Here is a 14,254-nt window from a genome sequence, read left to right as displayed (position 1 = left end):
CATGACCATTGTGTTGTATTTGAACACTCTTAATGGACCTGATTTTGGGAGGAAATCTGCTGGTCCTGAATAAGTGCCCTCATCTCCTTGTGATTGATATGCTCTGATCTTAGATTTGTAGGCCATTGCCCCTGAATTTTCAGGATGCCCGTCCATGCTCCCCATGCACCTCATCTAATGCTTCTGCTCAGTTGACTGTGGTTTGAAAGGAAGACCTGGGTTTAGCTTGCCCAGCTTGTGTTAACTGGGATAGTGCAATTAAGCAAAAGCCAGATGTAAAAAAAAATCAACCTGCCAAACATGATTTAAAAATTGCTACACTCAGTGTAAGTTCATTGACAGGGCAGAGCTTGGAAGTGGAAGACATGATGGTAAGGAGGAGGTTGGATATCCTATGTATCCAAGAGACAAGATGGAAGGGCAGTGCAGTACAGCCACTTGGCCTGGGATCTAGACTCTAGTACTCAGGAGGAGAACAGACTAGAAAGGGTATGGCAATTGTGGTGAGGGAGAAGCTTCAGAAGACAAGTGAGGGGTGTCATCAGAATTAGTGACAGATTCATAGCAGTCAGACTACAGTAAAATGATAGGGCAGTATTCATTATCTCTGCTTATGCCCCATAGCAGGGTTGTGATAGTGAGAAAAAGAGTGCATTCAGACAGTACTTGCAGGACATACTAGATAAACCAGGACAACATGAATTGGTGTTGATAATGGATGACCTGAATGCATATGTAGGGACATACAGAACAGGATATAAGGAATTGCCTAGGTCCACATGGGTGGGACAACAGGAATAACAGAGCAGCGGCCTTTGTAGACTTCTGTCTGGCTTGATGTTGACCAACATACGGCTCAGTAAGAGAAAGAGTTGCAAGATTGTTACTCTTGTATATTTTTGTATAATTTCTTGTATAAGTTTTGTATAATCTCTGTATGTGGAGCTTTTCTCCCTGGGCCTCCACTGAAAATAAGTCTTATCCCAGTCGGACTTTCCTGGTAAACAAATGCAAAATAAATGAATAAAAGATCAGATAAAAGAGTGCCCAACATGCAAGTCAGATAGACTTCTTCTTAGTAAGGAAAGGGCAGTGGGATAGAATCAGCTATTGCAATGTTATAGCCAGTGAAACAGTCTGCCCACAGCATAAACCACTGGTTACCAAAATGTCCTGCAAGCAGTGGTCAGAGAAGGATCTAAGGTCAATGGAGACTAGGCTGAGGACCTGGAAGCTGACTGGAGAGAAAGCAAAACAGTGCAAATTTTAGTCAAGGATCTACCTCCTCAAGAAGAGGAGGAAATAGGTGGAGTTGAAGAAGAATGGCAGCGCTTCAAAACAGCATGTGTGAGAACTACACCACAGATATGTGGCCGAGCCAGGTATGGAAATAAGGTACATAAGAAAAGCTGGTGGTGGAATGCAGAAGTCCAGGAAGTCATCAAAAGAAAGGAGTGTAGGAAAAAGTGGGATATAGAAAAGATGGACCAAGCTAAAAAGGAATACTGTTTGACGCACAAAGAAGCTAAGAAAGGAGTTGCAATATCAAAGAACAAGGCATCAGAGGCACTCAATAAGCTTCTGGAAAGTGACTTGGTAGATGGCAGAAAGAAACTATATTAGCTTGCAAGGCAAGGTTATGTCTAATGCTAGGAGTTGAAACCAGAAACTGCACTCTCTGGAAGCACTCCACTCCCTGGAGGATAATGACATCTGTGCAGTCACAGAAACTTGGTTCAGGGCTGCAGAGAGTACCCTGGCCTTGCAAGGCTACAATGCCTTCCACACTTTCAGACAGCACAATGAATGTGTGAGAACCAAAGGAGGAGTATCTATTTTCATCAAAGATAAATACACCTCTAGACAGGAAAACTCCATGTACTCCAAGTTCAACTAACTGAGGGTTAAGACCCGCCCCCTTCAAGTCATCGTTAGCTATACACCCCCTTCAAAGAACCAAAATATCCACACTGCTTATCTGGACCTACTTGAGTCAATCAAATTACAACCAAGCAGTCTAGTCATGGGTGATTTTAACTATCCCTCCATTGACTGGGAAACTTGTATGCGTACCAACATGCTCACACAAAGGCTCCTGGATTTTTTTAACACTACTGTCCTGGAACAAATAGTATGCAACCCCAAAAGGGGCTCAAATATTCTTGACCTGGTCCTCACCAACATGGGGAACCATTGCACCACCACAAGTATAGGACCTTCACAGGTATACACAAATGCCATATACAAACACTTATACAAATGTACTGACACAGCCGTACCTGACTGGATCAAAACAAGAGCCTCAAGAAAAAACAAGCCTTCCTGGTAGACATCTAGCATTAATAAGTTATAAAAGAAGAAGACGTTGCTGTCTAAAAATAAAAAAGAGAGGTCCCAGCACTGGAAGAACACCCTCCTCTGCTTGAACAAACAAATAAGGCAAAAATCCTCTAAGAGCAACTTCAAAATAATTTAGCAACCATAGCTAAGGACAACCATAAAGCATTCTTCAGCTATATTAGTAACCTAAAAGGTAGGACCCAGATGTCTGTCGAACTAGATTGGGATGGCGACAGACAGACAGACACACACACACACACACACACACACACACACACACACACACACACAATCCTGCGAAAATAGTTAACCTATTAGCCAGCAGGTTTGGTGAAAATTTCACCCCCCTGTCCCCTCCAAACATTTCACAAAGCCTTCCCTCTACATCTTCCCAACTTTGCATCTCCAAAGAGCAAGTCTTTAATGCTCTCTCCATGGCCAAAAAACACACCCTCTATGGGACTGGATGGGATCCCAGGTTGCATTTTAAATGGTCTAAAACATGAGTTAGCAACTCCATTAGGTACTCTCTTCAACCACAGCCTAAGTACTGGTTTTGTCCCTGCTGAATGGAAAACAGCAATCGTCATCCCCCTTCATAAAGGGGGTACAGCAACAGACCCTGGAGACTACAAACCTATAAGCTTAACCAGCCTTATCTGTAAGGCCATGGAATGAAGCATCGTAGATCTTATAAATAAGGATATAGGTGATATCCAAACCATTGATCCACAGTTTGGTTTTGTCAAAGGGAGGTCATGCCTGTTAAACCTGGTGGACTTCTTTGAAAACATCACCAGAGCCATAGACAAAGACAAATCTGTGCATACAACCCACCTTGACTTAGACAAGGACTTCAACACAATCCTACATTCAAGCATCATTGATAAACTCTCCCAGTTGAATATCAACCATTATGTTGTCATGTGGGTTGCTAACTGTCTCATTGACAGATCACACTCAGTCAAAGTTGGGGACTTTACCTCAACCAGCAGCCCTGTCACCAGTGGGGTTCCACAGAGGTCAGTGCTGGGCCCCCTATTGTTTGGAATATACGTCTCAGAAGTTCAGGCCAAAACAGAGGGGCTGTGGCTGACTAAGTTTGCTGATGACTGCAAATTACGTGCAATCATTGAATCCTCTACTATGTCAATAAACTTCAAAAGGGACTTACACAAACCAGTGATTGGTGGCAAAACCATGGACTCAAACTCAGTATTAAAAAATGCATCATCACCTTTGGTAAAAACGATATCCCTGCAGGCTATCATATAAATAATAATACCCTAAGTAACAACTCAGTAGTGAGAGACTTGGGAACGCAAGTTGACTGTAGCCTAAACTTTGACCACCATGTGTCTACTGTGTTAAGAAAGGCATTCCACATTGCACACCTCATTAGCAAAGGCATTGCCTCAAGAGTGAAAGAGGTCATAACACCCCTGTACATGACCCTCATCAAGCCAATAATTGAGTACAGTGCTCCCTTTGGTATATACCTTACCAGGCACCTGCAGGAACTTGAGAAACTTCAGAGATTCCTAACCTAGAAAATACAGGATCTCTAGCACATGTCATATATTGACATACAGAAGTCACTGTCACTGTACTCAGTAGCATACAGACTACTTTGAGGAGACTTGTGCCTGGCCTACAGAGCAATCTTGGATGGAAATGCTGCACATCCGCAAGTCAAATGGGACAAGGGTCACCTGCTCCAGGGATCTTAACCTGGCCTGCGACATAAATAGGACCTGCTGGACAGACATATATGTCTCCCAGAGGTTGCCACTTCTCTGGAATAGGCTACCAATTCACATCAAAGCCCCTCTATGACCTTGTTTATGCACAGTCTGGATAATTGGATGGGAAAACATAAATTCCTGCCTGAGATTTCACCTATGACCCTCCTAGATATGGGCAGTCATTGCTAACTAAAATTTTGAGTTTAGGCATGATCCTTTATATTGGGTTTCTTTAGTATTATATTGGGTACACATGGCTAGGCTTATAAAGACATTCAGGCCAATAGCCCAGTAATCACCTATGATTTATGAAATTCAGAAACATAAGGAAAATAGTCAGACACCCATCATAAGAAATATTAGCAATAACCTGCTCACAGGACATAGGACAGATGGAAGGAGTACTTCCTGCAGCATCTGAATGAAGGAAACCCCACATAAGCTGTACTGCCCCAGACACAATCTATCATGAAAGGAGGTAGAGGGAGCCCACTGTAGAAGATGTAAGACCAGCACTAAGGAAAATTAAGTCAGTAAGGAGCTTTGTTGGATATAGATAGGTAGTTTGTTCCAGAGTATGGGAAGTCTCTGGGACAGGAATCTATCCCTCCAGCATGTTCTGTTTATTGTGGTGACGAGGTTTAGGTCCTTAGAGCGTGTAGCTCGTAGGGATTGGGATTTCTTTAAGTGGAGCATGTCTGAAAGCTCTGGGTTTGACATAGCTTTGTGTGTTAGGCAGAGATCACCTCTGAGTAGGCGATATGCAACGGAGTAAAGTTGCAGTTTTTTGAGACGGTCTGCATAGGGCATCTCTTTGAGGCCGGTAATCCTCTTTGTGAGGTATTTCTGGCCTTTCCAGTTGTTGTAGATGTCTTGTGAGGTACATACCAAAAGGGGCATTGTACTCTATAATGGGTCTAATGAGTGACGAGTAGAGGGGAACAATGACCTCTTTTTCCTGGATGAGAAACCTTTTGTGATGAGGTGTGCCACATAGGATTTCCTGACTACTGTGGCGATGTGATTATCAAAGGAGAGACTACTGTCCACCTGTGTTCCAAGGTCTCTTATCACACTTTCGGTGTTAAGTAGACTACCACCTATGTGGTAGTTCATGGGTACTGAGTTTTTACCAAAAGGAATGACAATGCACTTTTTGGCATTGAGCTTGAGGCCATGGCTTTGACACCAGGCATCTGTCTCAGCAAGGCCCTTTTGTAGGATGTCCACATCTTTTGGAGTTTTGATTATGGCTCCTAGTTTGCAGTCATCTGCGAATTTCATTAGCCAAAGACCTTCTGTGTTGGCCTGTACTTCAGAGAAGTAGATACCAAACAGGAGAGGACCCAGGACTGAACCCTGTGGTACTCCACTTGTCACTGGTCTGAAGCTGGATTTGGAGTCTGCTACTTTCACAGTGTGAGTTCTGTCAGTGAGCCAGTTGGCAACCCATCTTGTGACATAGGGATTTATACCTAGTTTAGTGAGTTTATCTATAATTCCAGAGTGGGGGATGGTGTCAAAAGCCTTGGCGAGATCTAGATAGGCTGTGTGAACCACCTTACCCTCATCTATGGCTTTGGTGACTGCTTCAAAGAAGTCTATCAGGTTTAGGAGACATGATCTGCCTTTTACAAACCCGAACTGGGTGGGGTCCTGAGTTTGGAGATTACCAATGTCATTGTTTATAAGTTCTATGATGATACGCTCCATAGCCTTGCAGACCAGGCTAATTAGGCTAATTGGGCGGTAGTTTCTGGGGTCTGTGGTGGCTCCCCCTTTATGGAGTGGGATAACTGTCACTGTGCGCCATTCAGTGGGCACATAGCCTGAGGTGAGGCTATGATTGAACATGGTACTTAGGTGGGGTGCCAGTTTGTTCTGTAGTTCATGTAGAACACAGCCTGGGATGTCGTCAGGTCCCATGGATGCTGTGTTCTTGGCTTTGGATAGTGTGTTTTTTACCTGTGCAGCCGTGATTACAGGAACTTTGCATTCTTCTGGTATAGAGATGGGCCCTTTAGGGGATGACAGAGGGGTAAAGTTAGCACTGAACCTATCTGCCAGGATGTTGGCAATATCCGTTGGTTCTGTATATTTAGTGCCATTGTGCTGTAACTCAGAGCAGATCTGAGTGTTGCCATTCAGATTCTTGACATAGATATAGAATGATTTGTGGTTGTCTTTAGAGCCAGTGGCATTTTTGTTTTCATAACTAGCTTTGGAGGATTTTATGAGGGATCTCAGCTTCTTACTGAATCTGATCAGGGAGTTTCTCCAATCATGGGATTTTACTCTTTTTTGCAACAGTTTCTTTCTTCTGTTGTAGAGTTTGTTTATGGCAGGGGACCACCAGATTGGCTTCTTTTTTTTTTGGAGGATAGCATCTTGGTTCTGTTAGGGATTGCACAATCCATGCACTCATGTAAGTGCTTATAAAGTGCATTTGTGTAGGATTCAGCAGTCATACCTCTATTGTCCGTCAGCATGGATGTCTTGAAGTTTGCCACTTCTGTCTTAAGAAGCATGAAGTTGGCTTTGGAGAAATTTTTTACTGTGGTTTCCCTAATGGGGGGTGGGGGAGGGATGTTGATGTCTAGGGTGATTAGCTTAAGGTCAGATCTGACCAACGAGGAATTGACCTCTGGTGTTGAGCACCATTTGCCCATGTTGGTAATAACCAGGTCTAGGATATTGCTGCCCCTGGTGGGGGTGTGGATAAGTTGATCTATGGCATTGGAATTTATGAATTCCAGAAAACGTTGAGCATAAGAGTTGGTACATGAGTAGTTTTCCCAGTTAATGGTAGGGTAGTTGAAATCTCCCATTATTAGGGTGTTATGTTGTACTCTAATATTTTCCAGTGTATTAAGAAAGGAGGAGTGGGAATCCTGGGGCATGGTGGGGGATCTGTAGCAAGCTACAATTTGGATTGCAGTCTTGCCCAGAGTTAGTTGAACTTGGATAATCTTGGATGCATTATGCTGAGCAACTAGCCTGGAGGTGTGGATATCCTTAATGAATATGGACACGCCTCCGCCTTTAGTGTTTCAGTCCAGGTTAGGTGGCCGAAAGGTGTGGTATGAATTATAGCCTGGTAATGCAGGGGTACTCTCTGGAGCCTTGAACCAGGTCTCTGTCACTGCACAGATGTTGATGTTCTCCATTTTAAGGAGTGCCTCGAGAGAGTGCATTTTGAGGTTTAGACTTCTAGCATTGAGTAGTAATACCCTCAGATTCTTCTTGCCTGTACCTGTTAGGGTGGTGAATTTGTCATTTGAACCTTGCCTAAAAAAGGCAGTATAGGGGTGGCTAGAGCCTTAGCCAGTATCCAGAATCCCAGGGGCGACAGGTGCAGGCCATCTCTGGCAAAGCATCGTGGCTTGTCGATCATGTCATCCCAGGCAGACAGATACTGGATCCCCTTAGAATGACACCAGAAGCTTAGCCAATTGTTGAAGTCAATCATTTTGTCCTTGTACTGTGGTATCATTCTGGGTGATGGCAGGATGCTACTCAGGGCTAGGGTCATACCTGCCTGGGCTACAAGATCGGACAGCTCCTCCATGTCCCTTTTCATGTAGTCCAAGGAGGTACTTCTCAGGTCATTCACACCAACATGGACAATGACAGAGTCATATTTGTACTTGTTGTGGAGTGACCTGAGTGCATGTGTTATGTGGCAGATCCTGGCACCCGACAGGCAGCTGACAGTAACTTTCTCCTTGTTTAGCCTGGTGAGTGGAACATCAGTGTGCCTGACTATAGAGTCACCTATGACTAGAGTGTTGGGTACGTTGTTATGCCTTATGGGCTGTGGTTGAGTGGCACACTGAATTTGTGGGCTATGTGTCATTTGGGTTGTGTTGGGGGGTGGCGGTTGCTTGTGTTTCTGCTTTGGAGGTCCCTGTTGCTTGGGCAGGTTTTTACTGAGAGCCTCCATGAATGTAGGTGTGTGTTTTGTGTTTCTATGTGTGTGTTTTGGTGGTGGAGGGTTTGAGGGACTATGTGCTGAGTGTGGTGTGGTGCAAGTGTTTACCTTCTCCTCTTGACTGTCTAGTCCAGTCTTGGGTGAAGAGAACTTTGCTTCCAGTTTGGCTATATAAGTGCATCTCTCACAGGTTGTAGTGTTGGGTGGTAGGATGAGAGGGTTGTCTGTGTACATGAGGAAATTACTGCATTGCCCCAAGATGCCCAGATTCATCAGGTAGACAGGAGAAAACACCGGGGGCTGACCCTTAGACATGCCTGGGTAGGTGCTTATTTGTTAGGTTCTAGAAACTGTTTTCCTCTAGATAGTGAGGAAAGTTGAGTGCTGTAGTAATTTGTAGCTTATTTAGTGCTTACAATAAGTTCTGAACAAGTGCTGAAACAAAAAACTGGCTAGTTCTAAGAAACCAAATTAAGCTAGAAGGCTTCCTTTCAACACAGAAAGGCTTGGGCCCTAGAAGCCTACAAATAGTCCTGGACACTGAAAATCTATATCCAGGCTAGACTACCCACAGGAAAGGCAGGAAACAAGCTTAAAAAGTTTTTTTTTTTTTTTTTAGTGGAAAGAGAGAAAGGAGTAGCAGAAACTAAGCTGATTGGCCTTCTCAAAATGTTCTCCCTGTACTGGGTAGAATGAGGTAATGACACTAGACTGGGAGGAGGGTCCCAGATCAAATTTACACTAGGGGCAGGCAACTGCAAAGCCACCAACTATAAAAACACTATACCGACAGGGAGGAGGGTGGGAAACAAACTGCAGAAATGTTTCTCACAGCTGAAAAGCAGCAGTGAGCCTTTAAATGAAAGTTTAAACAGCTAAAGGAGCCTCTAGAAAAAAGAGTTTAACTGCAACAAGTTATCAGAAACAAACAACCCAACAGATGCTTAATAAAAGTGGACAATTTCCAGTTAATACCACACACACAGTGAAACTAGCTAGAAAAATACACAGTACACAAAGTGCTATAAATAACAAAGAAATAAAGAACAAAATAAACAAAAAGCAGGATACTTAATGTTATATATTATAGCTCCGAGTTTACTGAGTGTCCTTCCTTCGATTAGCTCAGTGTAAAATGGAAGAAGGAGTGGAAGAAACCGTGGTAGTGACATGCCCTGCAAAGGATGGTGGCCTGAGTGCTATTATTGAGTTAAATAGGCCCTGTGAAAAATGTATCCACTCCTTTTCTTTGGATGTGTGGGGGGAAGGAATGCTTTTAGTTGTTTCTTTTTTCTTGGTGCGATGACCGCTTTGACTAAACATGGAGGGTCAGATCGCTGATGAACCTCAATGAATGATCCAGGAATTTCCTGTCTAACAAGGATCTGTGGTATGCCTTTGGGTTTTTCAGAAATTATTAGGTGGGGTACCTCCTTCTCTCTATTATCAGTAGTTTCAGATGTGCAGACCTCAGATGCCATATTGGCTTCTTGCTGGTTCAAGGTATCAGGCGTTTGACCAGGTGTTGGGTGTACTACAGGTTCTGTAAAAAAATCAGAGTCCTGTTCCACTGGATTGCTGATAATAGTTTATTTCACAGTAATGTAGTGAGCAATAGAATATAATCACATTATATATGTCACAACAACATACTTAAATGCAATATAGCAGCACAGATAATACATCAAATAACTGTAACAACAAAGTAATCTAACAATATCTGAGCAAGTCTTAAACCAAAACATAAACTGAGGGCTCTACTCTAAAACATACATACCTACTACTTTTGCACAGCAACGTTCGTCTGGTAGCTGTAGCTGCCACTTCAGCCTTGATTCCCAGGCCCTGTACTATCCAAACAAGATTTTATTATTTCAGGTACCTAACTGTCTGTTTTGTATCTCTACAAAGTTTCAGCATTCTCTTGAGAAACCACATCTTGTATTTTTTTCTTCAGCAATTATTCCTGCAAATCTCATGCTTAGCCTGATGGCTATCTCACAAAACTTTTCCATTCCTCTGACCTGCCTTCACTGAAACAGTATATAAAATATGAAATATAAAATGAATACATAGGCCTGTCCTTACTATGGCTATATTTTCAGGCCTATGCAAAGTCTGTTCTACTATACGTATATAACATCTGTTCTAGTTAACTGTATTTATGTCTAACAAACTATATTTATGTCTAACAAGCTACATTAACTGAAACCTGATGTTACAGCTCCTCCTGAGATGCCCAAACAGAAAGCGTAAAATTATTTGATTCTGTGTAAGAATCAGCTGTAGCTCAGAGGAGCACTAAATAGAGCCAAATGTCTAGGAACAAAATATGTTTCAGTATGAAAATCTCTTTAGAAAATCTTAGAGAAAAAATCCAGTGATAGCCATTTTCCTTCGATAAGACTTTATTTATTCTTCTCAGTAGTTAGGTAGGGTAGGTGAGCGCTTACAGTATTAACCAGCAATAGTTAGGTGTCTCATATTTATTCATACAGTTGTTCACGTCTCAAGCATGCAGAATTGCAAATTGACATTTTGATTGCTCATCAGGTCCAGGCCTGGAAGCTGATAGGTTGGGTCAGATAAACTCTTGTGGTTGGTGGTGAGTGTGGGATTCTGCCATTGGTGGTGAGTGTGGGATTCTGCCAATCAATGTGGTGGTGGCTGTGTGATTGAGTTTAACTGAGATCTGGCTAGCATACAACATTGGCTAATTAATGCAGAAAACGTGCTATATTAACAGTATTAATGTTGGCTAATCCTTTTGATTATTACTATCTATTATTTTAAAATTCAGACTTGCCCGTGCATCCAATGCTGTTGTGCAAGTCCATGGCAGTGCCATTTATGTTTAGCAGGTGGGGTGTGAATTCAGACTTGCCCGTGCATCCAATGCTGTTGTGCAAGTCCATGGCAGTGCCATTTATGTTTAGCAGGTGGGGCGTGAATGGGGCCTTGCATGGGAGTAAACTAAGGGACTGAATGGAGAAACAAGCTTTTCTTGCCATGAGTCAGTCATTAAAGAAGAATAACAGTAGAGACAATCAAATATTATGTGAGAGCCTTAATCACGGCTGTGGGATTTGTGGGGCCGGGATCCAGGATAGGTTTTGTTTAATCTAGTTCATGTTGCTATAGCATTAAGAAAAATCTTTTCTAATTGTCGTAATTCCTGGTCAAAAATCCAATTACAAATTAGTCATAACCATGCTTTTATGTGAGGTAAAGCTTGAGGGGGAGCAAAACAATGAGGGCTTACTGATAGGGGCCATTCTATGTGTAATGACGAAGGGAGCATAATAGCAGTCATGCCACTGGGTTAGTCATGAATGAAAAGAATAATAATAATAATAAAAACACTGAAATATTGTTTAAGTTGCTTAAACGAGGGTGTGGTATTTGTGGGGCAGGGATGTGGGATAGGTATTGTTTAAAAGAGCTTATGTTGATATACTGTTAAGTCAAATCTTTTCAAATTGTCGTAATTACTGGTCATGAATACAATTTGAATTAATCATAGCAATGCCCTTATGTGAGGAAGTGCTTGAACTGGAGCGTAACAATGAGGGCTTATTGATCTATGTGTAATGATGAGTGGAGAGCTTAACAGAAGTCATCGTATGGGCCATGAGGGGTTGATAAAGATGTTTATCTAAAGTCATGGTGCTGGCCGTGTGGTGCTATCTGAGGTGTGGGACTGGGAATAGCCTTAATGCCATAGGTCTAGTCACAGGGCTAGTAAAATGGACAAATGGGACTGCCCTTTATTAATGTATCCAAATTAATGATGCCAAGTAATAGTGGTATAGGTGGCAAGGTGCTAGGTCCCAAGGTGTAAGGAGCTAGTTACTGATTAAACCATAAATGTACATGATTGTCTTTTCAGGTAAATTGCATCGATACAAATGGGGTACTAGCTGGGAGGTGGTTCTGCTGGTATGAGAGATGGTCGGGGGGGGGTGTCCTTGTGTGTGTGACCTTGGATTTTTTTGTGCAGAGGTGATTGGTCTAGCAAGCGAGAAGGTGGTGTCTAATTTTGTGGTGTCTAATTTTATGGTGCTAATGGTTATAATATGGATAGTGGGGCGTGGAAACAATTGAGTAAGTGAAATAGAATGGTGCGGCATTAGTGGAGTGGAGTAGAAGACCAAGGGCGAGCAAGCACAGAAACTCCCTGGGGAGGCTTCAAGACCATGAGTGTATTTAAAAAAAACCCTGAGTAAAACCCTGCCATTCATGCTGGGGACCATTTGGAGCAGGGGAGATGTGCTTTGTTTTCTGTTTCATCTTTAATGGGCTGTCAGCCCAAAGACCTCAGGAGGCTCAGACCCTTGCCAACACTCACTGTAGTGGGAATCTCCTCCCAAACAAAAACCCGTGTAACACTCCACAGTCCTCTGAAATGATCAGCTGAGGTTCCCCCTCAACATCCATAACAGTCACCTGCAGAGCCGCCGTAGACATTCAAGAAGTCAGATTTATGTCAGCCTCTGTCGCTGTTGTGGCAGAGGAATCTGACGGAACAGCTGGATGACCCTCCAGGCTTTCAATAGCCTCAAGAGAGACGTCCAGGGGAGGTGGGACATCACCCGAACCTGACCTAACTTTTTTTGGTCTTCTTCTTAGCAGATGGCTGACCTTCGGGATGGGAGGATTCTGCTACAGTACCCTGTGCCAACAAGTTAAGACGCTGGTTCTCCATGTAGACAGGCAAAGAGGAGAGAAGACTATGAAGGGTCTTAGGGACAAATGCTTGGCAATCTGTGTACTTAGTATGGTCATGAGAAGCACCCAAACAAAAAATACTCTGTTCGTGATGGTTCTTACGGGGAATCTGTCCTCCACACTGACATTTCCCTTTCTGACAACAGCTTTGTAATCAGCACAGACAAAGGAACATGCAGACTGATGACTGAAGATGCCATTAAGACCAGCAGTAAAGAAGTTCTGAAGTATGTATGTCTGTACATCACCTTTATGCCCTACATCATGAGAGGGGAGCATACCTGTAACATACAATGTCCTTAAAATCCTAAGGCTATGGTATACTGACCAAACGTTGGGCTACCCTTGGTAAGGGATCCCTTTAGTGAAGAGTATTGCAACAGTGATAAGAAAGGACATCTATTGCTCAGGGGGAATATGGATGGGAGTAGGAAAAGTAAAATTCCCACTGGGAGTCTGTTTAAAAGACACCTGTAGGGAAGTGCAGGTGAAGGCAGGAGAAATATTTCTATTTTTTTTTTATTTCTATTTTTTAGATGCCTTTTACTGGGACATCTTCCTTGGAAGTCCTAGGCACTTTGCTGGAAGGTTGAACTTACAGCCAAACTTCTGAAAACTCTTCTATGACTAGAAGAGTGTAGATCCTGTTTTCCCACTAAGATATGGTCATGGAGGCCTCTACAGCCTGCACCAAGGGTTGGGCATTCAAGGAAGTGCCTTGTACATGATCAGTTTGAATGGATGTGATTGGTTCCTCAGCCACAATGGTCTGCCAAAGGGATTCGCCAGAGGACTGTGCAAGGTGTATGTGTCTCTTCTATGGGCTAGAAAAGTGCTTCACCTGAACTGTCACTCTTAGACTAATCTGAACCACAGGGCACTTGCACTGTGTCTTGAGCATCCCTTCTGCCTTTTTTTTTTTTTTGAGAGGGAGGCTGGAGGAGGAGGAGAATCCAGATGCCACCAAGGCAGATTGGGCTAAGGCCTCAAGTTTCTTCCTCTCAAGGTATCTGGACAGGGAATGAAGCCCATTCCTTAAGATTTTAGGGGTGAAGTCCTGGCGTATGTCATAGTATTTGAAGTCCTGTTCTCCTCTGAGGCAAAAGACACACCAGCTATGGTAGTCTTTATGAGGGATTTTGTTTCCACAGTCTCACCTCTGTTTTAGGCACAAGTAACCAACATTAGCAAAAAAAAAAAAAAAAAAAAAACGGTACCAAACAATGATGAGTGGACATAAAAGGTTATTCAGTGGGGTACTTATCTGCTCTAGAGCTCTGAAGTTGGCTAACCAAGTGGAAGAAAAATAGAACTCTGTTCAAAGCTGGTGTTGGCATTTGTGAACTGTGGAAAAGTTCTGAAATAGGCAGATGCCCTTCTTATATTGGCATACTCAGATATGCTAGAGACTGGACATATACCATTAAATGCAAAAGAGAAAGGACCTTGAGCTATAGAAGTCAGGTTGGATGTATTGGGATACATACTGGCTAAATCACAGTAATAAGGA

Source organism: Protopterus annectens, chromosome 10.part0, assembly GCF_019279795.1.
Source record: "Protopterus annectens isolate FY-2018-M chromosome 10.part0, PAN1.0, whole genome shotgun sequence".
NCBI classification, from domain to species: domain Eukaryota; kingdom Metazoa; phylum Chordata; order Ceratodontiformes; family Protopteridae; genus Protopterus; species Protopterus annectens.
The sequence above is the reverse complement of the archived record's forward strand: the minus strand, read 5'-3'. Positions refer to the sequence as shown.